The sequence below is a fragment of the Heptranchias perlo genome, chromosome 2 (genome assembly GCF_035084215.1).
Source record: "Heptranchias perlo isolate sHepPer1 chromosome 2, sHepPer1.hap1, whole genome shotgun sequence".
Lineage (NCBI taxonomy): Eukaryota > Metazoa > Chordata > Chondrichthyes > Hexanchiformes > Hexanchidae > Heptranchias > Heptranchias perlo.
This window is the reverse complement of record NC_090326.1, coordinates 170556613-170571382: the sequence shown is the minus strand read 5'-3', so window position 1 is coordinate 170571382 and position 14770 is coordinate 170556613. Positions and strand designations below refer to the sequence as shown.

At 46.5% G+C, this 14770-nt stretch overlaps 1 pseudogene; it reads left to right on the top strand.

Annotated features, from left to right (window-relative positions):
* LOC137300078 (alanine aminotransferase 2-like) overlaps nucleotides 1-14770 on the top strand; it is a 149417-nt pseudogene that overhangs the window by 44827 nt on the left and 89820 nt on the right.

Genomic DNA, 14770 nt, shown 5'->3' with positions numbered 1-14770 from the left:
TGTGTGTATCTATAGGAACTGTGTATAGTGTGTGGGAGTGTGACACTGTGTGTGTGTATCTATAGGAACTGTGTATAGTGTGTGGGAGTGTGACACTGTGTGTGTATCTATAGGAACTGTGAACAATGTGAGGGAGTGTGACACTGTGTGTGTATCTATAGGAACTGTGTACAGTGTGTGGGAGTGTGACACTGTGTGTGTATCTATAGGAACTGTGTATAGTGTGTGGGAGAGTGACACTGTGTGTGTGTATCTATAGGAACTGTGTACAGTGTGGGAGTGTGACACTGTGTGTGTATCTATAGGAACTGTGAACAGTGTGTGGGAGTGTGACACTGTGTGTGTGTATCTATCGGAACTGTGAACAGTGTGAGGGAGTGTGACACTGTGTGTGTATCTATAGGAACTGTGTATAGTGTGTGTGAGTGTGACTCTGTGTATGTGTATCTATAGGAACTGTGAACAGTGTGTGGGAGTGTGACACTGTGTGTGTGTATCTATAGGAACTGTGTATAGTGTGTGTGAGTGTGACTCGGTGTATGTGTATCTATAGGAACTGTGTATAGTGTGTGTGAGTGTGACTCTGTGTGTGTGTATCTATAGGAACTGTGTATAGTGTGTGTGAGTGTGACACTGTGTATGTGTATCTATAGGAACTGTATATAGTGTGTGTGAGTGTGACACTGTGTGTGTGTATCTATAGGAACTGTGTACAGTGTGTGGGAGTGTGACACTGTGAGTGTATCTACAGGAACTGTGAACAGTGTGTGGGAGTGTGACACTGTGTGTGTGTATCCATAGGAACTGTGTACAGTGTGGGAGAGTGACCCTGTGTGTGTGTCTATAGGAACTGTGCACAGTGTGTGGGAGTGTGACACTGTGTGTGTATCTATAGGAACTGTGTATAGTGTGTGGGAGTGTGACACTGTGTGTGTATCTATAGGAACTGTGTACAGTGTGTGGGAGTGTGACACTGTGTGTGTATCTATAGGAACTGTGCACAGTGTGTGGGAGTGTGACACTGTGTGTGTATCTATAGGAACTGTGTACAGTGTGTGGGAGTGTGACACTGTGTGTGTGTATCTATAGGAACTGTGTACAGTGTGTGGGAGTGTGACACTGTGTGTGTGTATCTATAGGAACTGTGTATAGTGTGTGGGAGTGTGACACTGTGTGTGTGTATCTATAGGAACTGTGTATAGTGTGTGGGAGTGTGACACTGTGTGTGTGTATCTATAGGAACTGTGAACAGTGTGTGGGAGTGTGACACTGTGTGTGTGTATCTATAGGAACTGTGTATAGTGTGTGGGAGTGTGACACTGTGTGTGTGTATCTATAGGAACTGTGAACAGTGTGTGGGAGTGTGACACTGTGTGTGTGTATCTATAGGAACTGTGTATAGTGTGTGGGAGTGTGACACTGTGTGTGTGTATCTATAGGAACTGTGAACAGTGTGTGTGAGTGTGACACTGTGTGTGTGTATCTATCGGAACTGTGTACAGTGTGTGGGAGTGTGACACTGTGTGTGTATCTATAGGAACTGTGTATAGTGTGTGTGAGTGTGACTCTGTGTGTGTATCTATAGGAACTGTGAACAATGTGTGGGAGAGTGACACTGTGTGTGTATCCATAGGAACTGTGTACAGTGTGTGAGAGTGTGACACTGTGTGTGTGTATCTATCGGAACTGTGTGCAGTGTGTGGGAGTGTGACACTGTGTGTGTATCTATAGGAACTGTGTATAGTGTGTGTGAGTGTGACTCTGTGTATGTGTATCTATAGGAACTGTGAACAGTGTGTGGGAGTGTGACACTGTGTGTGTGTATCTACAGGAACTGTGAACAGTGTGTGGGAGTGTGACACTGTGTGTTTGTATCCATAGGAACTGTGTACAGTGTGGGAGAGTGACACTGTGTGTGTATCTATAGGAACTGTGTACAGTGTGTGGGAGTGTGACACTGTGTGTGTATCTATAGGAACTGTGTATAGTGTGTGGGAGTGTGACACTGTGTGTGTGTATCTATAGGAACTGTGAACAGTGTGTGTGAGTGTGACACTGTGTGTGTATCTATAGGAACTGTGAACAGTGTGTGGGAGTGTGACACTGTGTGTGTGTATCTATAGGAACTGTGTATAGTGTGTGGGAGTGTGACACTGTGTGTGTGTATCTATAGGAACTGTGCACAGTGTGTGTGAGTGTGACACTGTGTGTGTATCTATAGGAACTGTGAACAGTATGTGGGAGTGTGACACTGTGTGTGTGTATCTATAGGAACTGTGTATAGTGTGTGGGAGTGTGACACTGTGTGTGTGTCTATAGGAACTGTGTACAGTGTGTGGGAGTGTGACACTGTGTGTATCTATAGGAACTGTGTACAGTGTGTGGGAGTGTGACACTGTGTGCATATCTATAGGAACTGTGTACAGTGTGTGGGAGTGTGACACTGTGTGTGTATCTATAGGAACTGTGTATAGTGTGTGGGAGTGTGACACTGTGTGTATATCTATAGGAACTGTGTACAGTGTGTGGGAGTGTGACACTGTGTGTGTGTATCTATAGGAACTGTGAACAGTGTGTGGGAGTGTGACACTGTGTGTGTGTGTCTATAGGAACTGTGTACAGTGTGTAGGAGTGTGACACTGTGTGTGTGTGTCTATAGGAACTGTGTATAGTGTGTGGGAGTGTGACACTGTGTGTGTAAATCTATAGCAACTGTGTACAGTGTGTGGGAGTGTGACACACTGTGTGTGTATCTATAGGAACTGTGTACAGTGTGTGGGAGTGTGACACTGTGTGTGTATCTATAGGAACTGTGTACAGTGTGTGGGAGTGTGACACTATGTGTGTGTATCTACAGGAACTGTGTACAGTGTGTGGGAGTGTGACACTGTGTGTGTATCTATAGGAACTGTGAACAGTGTGAGGGAGTGTGACACTGTGTGTGTATCTATAGGAACTGTGTACAGTGTATGGGAGTGTGACACTGTGTGTGTATCTATAGGAACTGTGTACAGTGTGTGGGAGTGTGACACTGTGTGTGTATCTATAGGAACTGTGAACAGTGTGTGGGAGTGTGACACTGTGTGTGTATCTGTAGGAACTGTGTATAGTGTGTGTGAGTGTGACTCTGTGTGTGTGTATCTATAGGAACTGTGTATAGTGTGTGGGTGTGTGACACTGTGTGTGTGTATCTATAGGAACTGTGTACAGTGTGTGGGAGTGTGACACTGTGTGTGTATCTATAGGAACTGTGTATAGTGTATGGGAGTGTGACACTGTGTGTGTATCTACAGGAACTGTGTACAGTGTGTGAGTGTGACACTGTGTGTGTGCATCGATAGGAACTGTGTATAGTGTATGGGAGTGTGACACTGTGTGTGTATCTACAGGAACTGTGTACAGTGTGTGAGTGTGACACTGTGTGTGTGCATCGATAGGAACTGTGTACAGTGTGTGGGAGTGTGACACTGTGTGTGTATCTATAGGAACTGTGTATAGTGTGTGGGAGTGTGACACTGTCTGTGTGTATCTATAGGAACTGTGTACAGTGTGTGGGAGTGTGACACTGTGTGTGTATCTATAGGAACTGTGTATAGTGTGTGGGAGTGTGACACTGTGTGTGTGTATCTATAGGAACTGTGTATAGTGTGTGGGAGTGTGACACTGTGTGTGTATCTATAGGAACTGTGAACAATGTGAGGGAGTGTGACACTGTGTGTGTATCTATAGGAACTGTGTACAGTGTGTGGGAGTGTGACACTGTGTGTGTGTATCTATAGGAACTGTGTACAGTGTGTGGGAGTGTGACACTGTGTGTGTATCCATAGCAACTGTGTATAGTGTGTGGGAGTGTGACACTGTGTATGTATCCATAGGAACTGTGCACAGTGTGTGGGAGTGTGACACTGTGTGTGTGTATCTATCGGAACTGTGTACAGTGTGTGGGAGTGTGACACTGTGTGTGTATCTATAGGAACTGTGTACAGTGTGTGGGAGTGTGACACTGTGTGTGTGTATCTATAGGAACTGTGTACAGTGTGTGGGAGTGTGACACTGTGTGTGTATCTATAGGAACTGTGTACAGTGTGTGGGAGTGTGACACTGTGTGTATATCGATAGGAACTGTGTACAGTGTGTGGGAGTGTGACACTGTGTGTATATCTATAGGAACTGTGTATAGTGTGTGGGAGTGTGACACTGTGTGTGTATCTATAGGAACTGTGTACAGTGTGTGGGAGTGTGACACTGTGTGTATATCTATAGGAACTGTGTATAGTGTGTGGGAGTGTGACACTGTGTGTGTGTATCTATAGGAACTGTGCACAGTGTGTGGGAGTGTGACACTGTGTGTATATCTATTGGAACTGTGTGTAGTGTGTGGGAGTGTGACACTGTGTGTGTGTATCTATAGGAACTGTGTACAGTGTGTGGGAGTGTGACACTGTGTGTATATCTATTGGAACTGTGTACAGTGTGTGGGAGTGTGACACTGTGTGTGTATCTATAGGAACTGTGTACAGTGTGTGGGAGTGTGACACTGTGTGTATATCTATAGGAACTGTGTATAGTGTGTGGGAGTGTGACACTGTGTGTGTATCTATAGGAACTGTGTACAGTGTGTGGGAGTGTGACACTGTGTGTATATCTATAGGAACTGTGAACAGTGTGTGGGAGTGTGACACTGTGTGTGTATCTATAGGAACTGTGTACAGTGTGTGGGAGTGTGACACTGTGTGTGTATCTATAGGAACTGTGTACAGTGTGTGGGAGTGTGACACTGTGTGTGTATCTTTCGGAACTGTGAACAGTGTGTGGGAGTGTGACACTGTGTGTGTGTATCTCGGAACTGTTTACAGTGTGTGGGAGTGTGACACTGTGTGTGTGTATCTATAGGAACTGTGTACAGTGTGTGGGAGTGTGACACTGTTTGTGTGTATCGAAATGAACTTTGTACAGTGTGTGGGAGTGTGACACTGTGTGTGTGTATCTATAGGAACTGTGTACAGTGTGTGGGAGTGTGACACTGTGTGTGAATCTATAGGAACTGTGTACAGTGTGTGGGAGTGTGACACTGTGTGCGTGTATCTATAGGAACTGTGTACAGTGTGTGGGAGTGTGACACTGTGTGTATATCTATAGGAACTGTGTACAGTGTGTGGGAGTGTGACACTGTGTGCGTGTATCTATAGGAACTGTGTACAGTGTGAGGGAGTGTTACACTGTGTGTGTATCTATAGGAACTGTGTACAGTGTGTGGGAGTGTGACACTGTGTGTGTGTATCTATAGGAACTGTGTGTAGTGTGTGGGAGTGTGACACTGTTTGTGTATATCTATAGGAACTGTGTACAGTGTGTGGGAGTGTGACTCTGTGTGTATATCTATAGGAACTGTGCACAGTGTGTGTGAGTGTGAATCTGTGTGTGTGTATCTATAGGAACTGTGTACAGTGTGTGGGAGTGTGACACTGTGTGTGTGTATCTATAGGAACTGTGAACAGTGTGTGGGATTGTGACACTGTGTGTGTGTATCTATAGGAACTGTGTATAGTGTGTGGGAGTGTGACACTGTGTGTGTGTATCTATAGGAACTGTGTGTAGTGTGTGGGAGTGTGACACTGTGTGTGTATATCTATAGGAACTGTGTACAGTGTGTGTGAGTGTGACTCTGTGTGTGTGTATCTATAGGAACTGTGTACAGTGTGTGGGAGTGTGACACTGTGTGTGTGTATCTATAGGAACTGTGTACAGTGTGTGGGAGTGTGACTCTGTGTGTATATCTATAGGAACTGTGCACAGTGTGTGTGAGTGTGACTCTGTGTGTGTGTATCTATAGGAACTGTGTACAGTGTATGGGAGTGTGACACTGTGTGTGTGTATCAAAAGGAACTGTGCACAGTGTGTGGGAGTGTGACACTGTGTGTGTATCTATAGGAACTGTGTATAGTGTGTGGGAGTGTGACACTGTGTGTGTCTATCTGTAGGAACTGTGTACAGTGTGTGGGAGTGTGACACTGTGTGTGTGTGTCTGTAGGAACTGTGTACAGTGTGTGGTAGTGTGACACTATGTGTGTATCTATAGGAACTGTGTATAGTGTGTGGGAGTGTGACACTGTGTGTGTATCTATAGGAACTGTGTACAGTGTGTGAGTGTGACACTGTGTGTGTGTATCTATAGGAACTGTGTACAGTGTGTGGGAGTGTGACACTGTGTGTGTATCTATAGGAACTGTGTACAGTGTGTGAGTGTGACACTGTGTGTGTGTATCTATAGGAACTGTGTACAGTGTGTGGGAGTGTGACACTGTGTGTGTGTATCTATAGGAACTGTGTACAGTGTGTGGGAGTGTGACACTGTGTGTGTATCTATAGGAACTGTGTACAGTCTGTGGGAGTGTGACACTGTGTGTGTATCTATAGGAACTGTGTACAGTGTGTGGGAGTGTGACAATGTGTGTGTATCTATAGGAACTGTGAACAGTGTGAGGGAGTGTGACACTGTGTGTGTATCTATAGGAACTGTGTACAGTGTGTGGGAGTGTGACACTGTGTGTGTGTATCTATAGGAACTGTGTATAGTGTGTGGGAGTGTGACACTGTGTGTGTGTATCTATAGGAACTGTGCACAGTGTGTGGGAGTGTGACACTGTGTGTATCTATAGGAACTGTGTACAGTGTGTGGGAGTGTGACTCTGTGTGTGTATCTATAGGAACTGTGTACAGTGTGTGGGAGTGTGACACTGTGTGTGTGTATCTATAGGAACTGTGTATAGTGTGTGGGAGTGTGACACTGTGTGTGTGTATCTATAGGAACTGTGTACAGTGTGTGGGAGTGTGACACTGTGTGTGTGTGTCTGTAGGAACTGTGTACAGTGTGTGGGAGTGTGACACTGTGTGTGTATCTATAGGAACTGTGTATAGTGTGTGGGAGTGTGACACTGTGTGTGTATCTATAGGAACTGTGTATAGTGTGTGGGAGTGTGACACTGTGTGTGTAAATATATAGCAACTGTGTACAGTGTGTGGGAGTGTGACACTGTGTGTGTAAATATATAGCAACTGTGTACAGTGTGTGGGAGTGTGACACTGTGTGTGTAAATATATAGCAACTGTGTACAGTGTGTGGGAGTGTGACACTGTGTGTGTGTATCTATAGGAACTGTGTACAGTGTGTGGGAGTGTGACACTGTTTGTGTATCTATAGGAACTGTGAACAGTGTGTGGTAGTGTGACACTGTGTGTGTATCTATAGGAACTGTGAACAGTGTGTGGGAGTGTGACACTGTGTGTGTGTATCTATAGGAACTGTGTACAGTGTATGGGAGTGTGACACTGTGTGTGTATCTATAGGAACTGTGTACAGTGTGTGGGAGTGTGACACTGTGTGTGTATCTATAGGAACTGTGTACAGTGTGTGGGAGTGTGACGCTGTGTGTGTATCTATAGGAACTGTGTGCAGTGTGTAGGAGTGTGACACTGTGTGTGTGTATCTATAGGAACTGTGTATAGTGTGTGGGAGTGTGACACTGTGTGTGTATCTATAGGAACTGTGAACAATGTGAGGGAGTGTGACACTGTGTGTGTGTATCTATAGGGACTGTGTACAGTGTGTGGGAGTGTGACGCTGTGTGTGTATCTATAGGAACTGTGTACAGTGTGTGGGAGTGTGACGCTGTGTGTGTATCTATAGGAACTGTGTACAGTGTGTGGGAGTGTGACACTGTGTGTGTGTATGTATAGGAACTGTGTACAGTGTGTGGGAGTGTGACGCTGTGTGTGTATCTATAGGAACTGTGTACAGTGTGTGGGAGTGTGACACTGTGTGTGTGTATCTATAGGAACTGTGTACAGTGTGTGGGAGTGTGACGCTGTGTGTTTATCTATAGGAACTGTGTACAGTGTGTGGGAGTGTGACACTGTGTGTGTGTATCTATAGGAACTGTGTATAGTGTGTGGGAGTGTGACACTGTGTGTGTGTATCTATAGGAACTGTGTATAGTGTGTGGGAGTGTGACACTGTGTGTGTGTATCTATAGGAACTGTGTATAGTGTGTGGGAGTGTGACACTGTGTGTGTGTATCTATAGGAACTGTGTATAGTGTGTGGGAGTGTGACACTGTGTGTATATCTATAGGAACTGTGTATAGTGTGTGTGAGTGTGACACTGTGTGTGTATCTATAGGAACTGTGTACAGTGTGTGGGAGTGTGACACTGTGTGTGTGTATCTATAGGAACTGTGTACAGTGTGTGGGAGTGTGACACTGTGTGTGTGTATCTATAGGAACTGTGTACAGTGTGTGGGAGTGTGACACTGTGTGTATCTATAGGAACTGTGTACAGTGTGTGGGAGTGTGACACTGTGTGTGTGTATCTATAGGAACTGTGAACAGTGTGTGGGAGTGTGACACTGTGTGTGTATCTATAGGAACTGTGAACAGTGTGTGGGAGTGTGACACTGTGTGTGTGTATCTATAGGAACTGTGTACAGTGTGTGTGAGTGTGACACTGTGTGTGTGTGTATCTATCGGAACTGTGTACAGTGTGTGGGATTGTGACACTGTGTGTGTGTATCTATAGGAACTGTGAACAGTGTGTGGGAGTGTGACACTGTGTGTGTATCTATAGGAACTGTGAACAGTGTGTGGGAGTGTGACACTGTGTGTGTGTATCTATCGGAACTGTGTACAGTGTGTGGGAGTGTGACACTGTGTGTGTGTATCTATAGGAACTGTGCACAGTGTGTGGGAGTGTGACACTGTGTGTGTATCTATGGGAACTGTGTATCGTGTGTGGGAGTGTGACACTGTGTGTGTGTATCTATAGGAACTGTGTATAGTGTGTGGGAGTGTGACACTGTGTGTGTGTGTCTATAGGAACTTTGTACAGTGTGTGGGAGTGTGACACTGTGTGTATCTATAGGAACTGTGAACAGTGTGTGGGAGTGTGACACTGTGTGTGTGTATCTATAGGAACTGTGTATCGTGTGTGTGAGTGTGACACTGTGTGTGTGTATCTATCGGAACTGTGAACAGTGTGTGGGAGTGTGACACTGTGTGTGTGTATCTATAGGAACTGTGTATCGTGTGTGTGAGTGTGACACTGTGTGTGTGTATCTATCGGAACTGTGAACAGTGTGTGGGAGTGTGACACTGTGTGTGTGTATCTATAGGAACTGTGTACAGTGTGTGGGAGTGTGACACTGTGTGTGTATCTATAGGAACTGTGAACAGTGTGTGGGAGTGTGACACTGTGTGTGTATCTATCGGAACTGTGAACAGTGTGTGGGAGTGTGACACTGTGTGTGTGTATCTATATGAACTGTGTATAGTGTGTGGGAGTGTGACACTGTGTGTGTGTATCTATCGGAACTGTGTACAGTGTGTGGGAGTGTGACACTGTGTGTGTGTATCTATATGAACTGTGTATAGTGTGTGTGAGTGTGACACTGTGTGTGTGTATCTATCGGAACTGTGAACAGTGTGTGGGAGTGTGACACTGTGTGTGTGTCTCTATATGAACTGTGTACAGTGTGAGGGAGTGTGACACTGTGTGTGTGTATCTATAGGAACTGTGTACAGTGTGTGGGAGTGTGACACTGTGTGTGTGTCTCTATATGAACTGTGTATAGTGTGTGGGAGTGTGACACTGTGTGTGTGTATCTATCGGAACTGTGTACAGTGTGTGGGAGTGTGACACTGTGTGTGTGTATCTATAGGAACTGTGCATAGTGTGTGGGAGTGTGACACTGTGTGTGTGTATCTATCGGAACTGTGTACAGTGTGTGGGAGTGTGACACTGTGTGTGTGTATCTATAGGAACTGTGTACAGTGTGTGTGAGTGTGACACTGTGTGTGTATCTATAGGAACTGTGCACAATGTGTGGGAGTGTGACACTGTGTGTGTGTATCTATAGGAACTGTGTATAGTGTGTGGGAGTGTGACACTGTGTGTGTGTATCTATAGGAACTGTGTACAGTGTGTGTGAGTGTGACACTGTGTGTGTATCTATAGGAACTGTGTACAGTGTGTGGGAGTGTGACACTGTGTGTGTGTATCTATAGGAACTGTGTATAGTGTGTGGGAGTGTGACACTGTGTGTGTGTATCTATAGGAACTGTGTACAGTGTGTGGGAGTGTGACACTGTGTGTGTATCTATAGGAACTGTGTACAGTGTGTGGGAGTGTGACACTGTGTGTGTGTATCTATAGGAACTGTGTACAGTGTGTAGGAGTGTGACACTGTGTGTGTGTATCTATAGGAACTGTGTACAGTGTGTGGGAGTGTGACACTGTGTGTGTATCTATAGGAACTGTGTACAGTGTGTGGGAGTGTGACACTGTGTGTGTATCTATAGGAACTGTGTACAGTGTGTGGGAGTGTGACACTGTGTGTGTATCTATAGGAACTGTGTACAGTGTGTGGGAGTGTGACACTGTGTGTGTGTATCTATAGGAACTGTGTACAGTGTATGGGAGTGTGACACTGTGTGTGTGTATCTATAGGCACTATGTACAGTGTGTGTGAGTGTGACACTGTGTGTGTGTATCTATAGGAACTGTGTACAGTGTGTGTGAGTGTGACACTGTGTGTGTATCTATAGGAACTGTGTACAGTGTGTGGGAGTGTGACACTGTGTGTGTATCTATAGGAACTGTGTACAGTGTGTGGGAGTGTGACACTATGTGTGTGTATCTATAGGAACTGTGTACAGTGTATGGGAGTGTGACACTGTGTGTGTGTATCTATATGAACTGTGTACAGTGTGTGGGAGTGTGACACTGTGTGTGTATCTATCGGAACTGTGTACAGTGTGTGGGAGTGTGACACTGTGTGTGTGTATCTATAGGAACTGTGTACAGTGTATGGGAGTGTGACACTGTGTGTGTGTATCTATAGGAACTGTGTACAGTGTGTATGAGTGTGACACTGTGTGTGTGTATCTATAGGAACTGTGTACAGTGTGTGTGAGTGTGACACTGTGTGTATCTATAGGAACTGTGTACAGTGTGTGGGAGTGTGACACTGTGTGTGTGTGTATCTATAGGAACTGTGTACAGTGTGTGGGAGTGTGACACTGTGTGTGTGTATCTATATGAACTGTGTACAGTGTGTGGGAGTGTGACACTGTGTGTGTATCTATAGGAACTGTGTACAGTGTGTGGGAGTGTGACACTGTGTGTGTATCTATGGGAACTGTGTACAGTGTGTGGGAGTGTGACACTGTGTGTGTGTATCTATATGAACTGTGTACAGTGTGTGGGAGTGTGACACTGTGTGTGTGTATCTATAGGAACTGTGTACAGTGTGTGGGAGAGTGACACTGTGTGTGTATCTATAGGAACTGTGTACAGTGTGTGGGAGTGTGACACTGTGTGTGTATCTATAGGAACTGTGTACAGTGTGTGGGAGTGTGACACTGTGTGTGTGTATCTATCGGAACTGTGTACAGTGTGTGGGAGTGTGACACTGTGTGTGTGTATCTATAGGGACTGTGTACAGTGTATGGGTGTGTGACACTGTGTGTTTATCTATAGGAACTGTGTACAGTGTGTGGGAGTGTGACACTGTGTGTGTGTATCTATAGGAACTGTGTACAGTGTGTGGGAGTGTGACACTGTGTGTGTATCTATAGGAACTGTGTACAGTGTGTGGGAGTGTGACACTGTGTGTGTGTATCTATAGGGACTGTGTACAGTGTGTAGGAGTGTGACACTGTGTGTGTGTATCGATAGGAACTGTGTACAGTGTATGGGTGTGTGACACTGTGTGTGTATCTATAGGAACTGTGTACAGTGTGTGGGAGTGTGACACTGTGTGTGTATCTATAGGAACTGTGTACAGTGTGTGGGAGTGTGACACTCTGTGTGTGTGTATCTCTAGGAACTGTGAACAGTGTGTGGGAGTGTGACACTGTGTGTGTGTATCTATAGGAACTGTGAACAGTGTGTGGGAGTGTGACACTGTGTGTGTGTATCTATAGGGACTGTGAACAGTGTGTGGGAGTGTGACACTATGGATCCCCTTGTGATTTATGTCATGTGATCTCTTTGACTATGTGAGACATGTGACAGGTCGTGGCTCGTGGCGATGTGTGTATTGGACGTGTTTGCGCGGTGGTTGAGAGACACGTTTCGATTTGCTGATCCGTGACCTCCATGTCCGCAGGGCGTGAGCAAACCTTTCTCCGAGGTCATCAAAGCCAATATTGGAGATGCACATGCAATGGGACAGAAGCCAATCACCTTCATCCGACAGGTAGGTTCTGTTTCCGTGGGGGGTGTGGCAGGGCTCGGGGGGTGGGCGTTTGTTTGAGGGGCAGACAGTCTCGTGTTCGAACGTAACCTGGAGGACGGAGTGTTATCAGATGGTTGGACTCTGACTGGTTCAGTATATTTTTCGTGGTTGGTTTGTTTCTTCTTGTCGACCCCTTCATTGACCAGATTCACAGACCCCTCCACTAACTGGGACCCACTCTGTGCTGTCTGGCGTTGTAGCCTGAATCTGTTTGTATCTGGAGCACACAGACTGCTCCAACACCAACCTAGGATCATGGGTGCCATCACCGGCTTCACACCCAGACTTAACGTCAGGGAGAGATATCAGCAGTTTAAGCTCAAATGGATTTACCTGCTGGGAACTTGCCTGCCCCCCAACGCCTGCCCCCCAACGCCTGCCCCCCAACGCCTGCCCCCCAACGCCTGCCCCCCAACGCCTGCCCCCCAATGCCTCTCCTCAGTCGTCCAGCTGGGTGGGACTGCCCTCGCCTGGTTCCATTCTTATCCAGTCGTAGCCAGAGAATCACCTGCAATGGCTTCTCTTCCCACTCCCGCACCGTTACCTCTGGAGTCCCCCGAGGATCTATCCTTGGCCCCTCCTATTTCTCATCTACATGCTGCCCCTCGGTGACATCATCCGAAAATTCGACATCAGATTCCACATGTACGCTGACGACACCCAGCTCTCCCTCACCACCACCTCCCTCGCCCCCTCCACTGTCTCTGATTTGTCACACTGCTTGTCCGACATCCAGTACTGGATGAGCAGAAATGTCCTCCAACTAAATATTGGGAAGACCGAAGCCATTGGCTCCGGTCCCCGCCGCAAATTCCGTTCCCTCGGCACCGACTCCATCCCTCTCCCCGGTCACCGACTCCATCCCTCTCCCTGCCCACACCATTCGCAATCTCAGCCTCCTATTTGATCCTGAGATGAGCTTCTGACCCCATATCTGCTCCATCACCAAGACCACCTACTTCCACCTCTGTAACATCGCCCGTCTCCACCCCTGTCTCAGCTCATCTGCTGCTGAAACCCTCATCCGTGCCTTTGTTACCCCCAGACTCGATTATTCCAACGCTCTCCTGACCGGCCTCCCATCTTCCACCCTCCGTAAACTTGAGCTCATCCAAAACTCTGCTGCCTGTATCCTAACTCGCACCAAGTCCCGTTCACCCATCACCCCCTGTGCTCGCTGACCGACACTGGCTCCCGGTCCAGGAACCCCTCGATTTTAAAATTCTCATCCTAGTTTTCAAATCCCTCCATGACCCTCGCCCCCTCCCTATCTCTGTAACCTCCTCCAGCCCTACAACCCTCCGAGATCTCTGCCCTCCTCCAATTCTTGCCTCTTGTGCATCCCCGATTTTAATCGCTCCACCATTGGCGGCCGTGCCTTCAGCTGCCTGGGCCCTAAGCTCTGGAATTCCCTCCCTAAACCTCTCCGCCTCTCTCTCCCCCTTTAAGACGCTCCTTAAAACCTACCTCTTTGACCAAAATGGTTTTGATAATCGCTCCTGTGAAGCGCCTTGGGATGTTTTACTATGTTAAAGGTGCTATATAAATGCAGGTGGTTGTCCTAGCTGGTGTGCTATCAGTCTGACTGTCTCTCCTAGGTTCTGGCGATCTGCACTTATCCAAACCTTCTCTGTGATCATTCGGTGCCTGTGGATGCCAGACAGAGAGCAAAGAGGATTCTCGACTGCTGTGGGGGCAAGAGTATTGGTAAGATCAGTCTCCACACAAACCAAGGCTTTAACACTGAGTCTCCTGCTCACTAAAAGGGGGGCATAAGAAAGGATGGAACTAGAGAAAGTTATCCAGAGTCTCTGCAATCTACCTCTTCATAGGTTAGGTACAGAGGTGAGTTTTTAAAATGTACATACCTGAATGTGGAGCAGGAGCTCTCAATGGAAACAAAAATGGGGAGAGATGTAAAACGTGCTGCCAACTCACTATCGCCCGTTTTACAGTCGTACAAAGTCAAAATCAACCCCATTGTCTCCTTGTCCCTCTATCTTATCTCTCATCCAGTCTCTCTCTTCCCCATCTCTCTCCCACTGGCTAACACTCTCCCTCTCTCCTGTAACTCCCTCATGACCATTTCCCCTCTTACCCCTGTCACCCCTTCCTATTTGTCTGTCTTTCTTTCTTTCTTTCTTTCTCTCTCTCCTTCTTCTTCTCCTTCTTCTTCTTCTTCTTCTTCTTCTTCCTCCCTCTCTTTTCCCCCTTCCTTCTCTTTCTCCTTTCTTCCCCTTCCCTTCTCGTTCCTGCTTTTTACCATCTCATTTCCCCTTTTCTTCAACTCTCTTCCTCCCCCCCCCCCCACTCCCCCGGAATGTGGGTTCCGACAATGAATTGGAGAAGCTGGGCATGTTTTGTTTGAGGAAGGGGAGAGTGAAGTTTTGACAATTATGAAAAGAAGCAACAAAACTGATCCCAGAAAATCATTCACTTTGGGAATGATTGAAATGGCAGAGGACACAAGTTAAACA